A 2,936-nucleotide genomic window follows, 5' to 3' on the forward strand; every position below is an offset into this window, starting at 1 on the left:
CTAATTTTTCTTGCCTCTTCCTTATATTTTCTCATTCCTTTTTACAGTACTCTGCATTTCTGTTGATAGCCTTTATTAATTCCATCAGTGTTTTCATTACACATTTTTGACTTGGTGTCTATTAGACTGAAGAGGTCTGTTTCATTGTTTGTTCCTTCAGGGAAGTTCTCTTGGTATTTTAAGTGGGAGTGGTTTCTCTGCTTTTTCATTTTACTTCCGTTTCCCTTACTCTGTGAGTTTAGGAGAAACAGTTATCTACTGTAGTCTTGGAAGGCTAGATATATGTGGGAGCATCCCTGTGTAACTTGTGTGGGTTTAATATTTTTGGCATGAGAGCTGCTTTTAGTTTGGATGCCTTCCACCTCTTTCCTCAGCATGTCCTGGCTGTTATCGCCTTGATGGGGGTGTGCAGATGCGGTGGCGCATGCATACTCCCAGGGGCTGCAACAGCAGCAGCAGCAATTGACTCTTGCTCATGGGTCTCTCAGCAGTGGCAGCAGTCTGAGCACACTCCCTGGGCCCATGACAGAGTGGGGACAGTGATTGGCACTCACTCCCGATTCTCTCGGAAGTGGCAGGGACCCACACCCACCTCCGAAGCCCATGATGGCAGTGGGGGCTCACGCCCACCCCCAGAGCTTGTATAGACCGTCCTGATACCTGACAGCCTGAATGGGGAAAGAATTTCCTATGTGGTCCCACCCCTCTCCTTGTGCATCGCCCAACAATGGTGCCTTGCCACTCTGGCTGGCTCAGGCTTCTTCTGCATATACCCTCAGTTGCAGCCACACCCTGCTCCAGCCCCTTCAGGCTGTCTCCACTCAGCCAATCCCAGTTCTCTCCGCAAGTTGACCTCTGAAGCCCAAGCTTTAGCACCCAGCCCCCGACCACACCAGGGACAAGCGTCTCAGGCTGGGGAGTGCACAGTGGTGGCATTGACCATCTGTGAAGGTCTCTCTCTGTTTTGCCTTCCACAGACCGGTTGTCATGCTCTCCTCCAAGGCTCCAAAGTTCCCCCTCTATCCTGGCTGGTCTCCCCACCAGTGAGGGGACTTTCCAGGGTGTGGGAACATTTCTTCTTCCATGGCTCCTTCCCAGGGGCACAGGTCCTATTCTGATTCCTTTCTCTCTCTCTCTTTTTCTTTATTCTTTTGTCATACCTGGTTACATGGAGCTTTCTTGCCCTTTCAGAAGTCTGAGGTCTTCTGCCTGTGTTCAGTAGATATTCTATGAGAACTGTTCCACACAGAGATGTATTTGTGGAAGGAGGTGAGCTCCATGACCTACTCCTCCACCATATTGATCCCCCTTCTGTTTTATTTTCTAATATAAGCATTTAAGATTATAATTTTTCTCTAAAGTACCACTTTAATTGTATTTCACAAGTTTGACATGTAGTGTTTTGTCTCTAAGCCTCTCTAAATATTTTTAATTTCAATTATAATTACTCTTTAATCCATGAGTTATTTAATGTTTTTAGATCTCTTTCTTTCATGGATGTTATTTTCACTAAGTTTAATAATTCTAGGAATAGACTTATTTTTTCTTTAGCCCATTAAGAATATTGTTGTACTGTTCTCTAGCTTTCACTATTGATTACAAAAAGGAGTTAATGTAATTGTCATTTACTTGAAGGTTATATATCTTTTCTCTCTGACTGCTTTTAATGTCTTTTCTTTTCTCTTAATTTTAAATTTTCAAAATAATAATTTAGTTTATCATCTATTTATGACAAGGTACACAACAGGCAAAGTGTTTCACATCATAGATGGCACTTCCAACTCCTTGGAATATTCATTTCTTTGGCTGAAAGAGAGACTAGACAGGAAAGGCAGGCAATGCTTAGGCAACTAAAATAAGGTTGGGGCCAAGAGGAGCAATACTAACATCATCCTCACAGGGAATGGGCACAAGGGGCTGTTAGTAGCAAGCTGATTTTCTAGAACTGTTAGCTGGAAGCATAGAAGCACTACTTCTGGACATTCACACAGTCTCAGGCTTCAGTCATCCCCACCACACAGGTACAGAGCACTTTCTGGTAGTCACTCTTGGTGTCTTGCTGGATGTAGTAGTACAGCAATTTGGAGACCATGATTCTAATCAACACCTCATAATGAGTCCCCTTACCTTTCATGGAGTCGTATACAGCAAAATGCAGGGGCTTATTATGAATACACTAGGCAAGGTTCAGGAAAGCATTTTCCTGGTCTCCTTTGACCTCTTTCTTGATGCTCTTCAACATGTTATAAGGTCCATAATTCTTGTACCTTTCAAATACTTTCTGGAGGTGACACACACTCCGCTTGATCATGATGCTGATCCATTTGAGAACCTCAGTTCCTCCCCTCTTCTCTTTAGTACAATAGAGATCCAAGGCATCTTGGTCAATCAATACAAAATCAATGACAGAGCCATCCTCTCTTCTACCCTTTGCAGGGGCAACCGTCCACTTGCAGAAGTCACCAGATATGTCAGAAACAATGTCCTTCTCCAGATCAGTCTTATACACTTCCTTGTAGACTGATAATTTCCTGTAGCTCCTGGCTGGTCCTTAAGCAAAATGGTCTCAATGAGGCAGTCCTTATCAAACCCCAGCCCCTACATGGAGGCTTTCAGTTCAGAAGCATAATATTGAGCATGCGTTTTCAATGGGCCTCAAATCACCATCTTCAGGTGGCTGGACAAGGCTGACTTCAGTGTTGATGCAAGTTCCTTTTTGGTCCTTCTCTGGTAGGCAATATCCTGCCTCTGTTCATTGCTGCATTTGGTCAAGATTTTGATGATGGTAACTTCATCTATACCTTTGGTCCTGATGGCTGTTTCAATGTTCAAAGCATTCTACTCAGCATCAGAGTTGTACGCTTTGGCTGACCTGTATGTACTTGAGGGTGTAGTGTAATCACCCTTCAGGCTGGGCTTGTACAAAATTTTATAAG

The 2,936-nt window shown here is 43.8% G+C and overlaps 1 pseudogene; it reads right to left on the reverse strand.

Moving 5' to 3' along the window:
• Positions 1–2,000: 2,000 nt before the first annotated feature.
• On the reverse strand, positions 2,001–2,604 carry LOC103088149 (annexin A2-like; annotated as a pseudogene).
• Between the last annotated feature and the right edge of the window lie 332 nt (positions 2,605–2,936).

This window comes from Lipotes vexillifer, unplaced genomic scaffold, assembly GCF_000442215.2.
Source record: "Lipotes vexillifer unplaced genomic scaffold, Lipotes_vexillifer_v1.1 scaffold1608, whole genome shotgun sequence".
NCBI classification, from domain to species: Eukaryota; Metazoa; Chordata; class Mammalia; order Artiodactyla; family Lipotidae; genus Lipotes; species Lipotes vexillifer.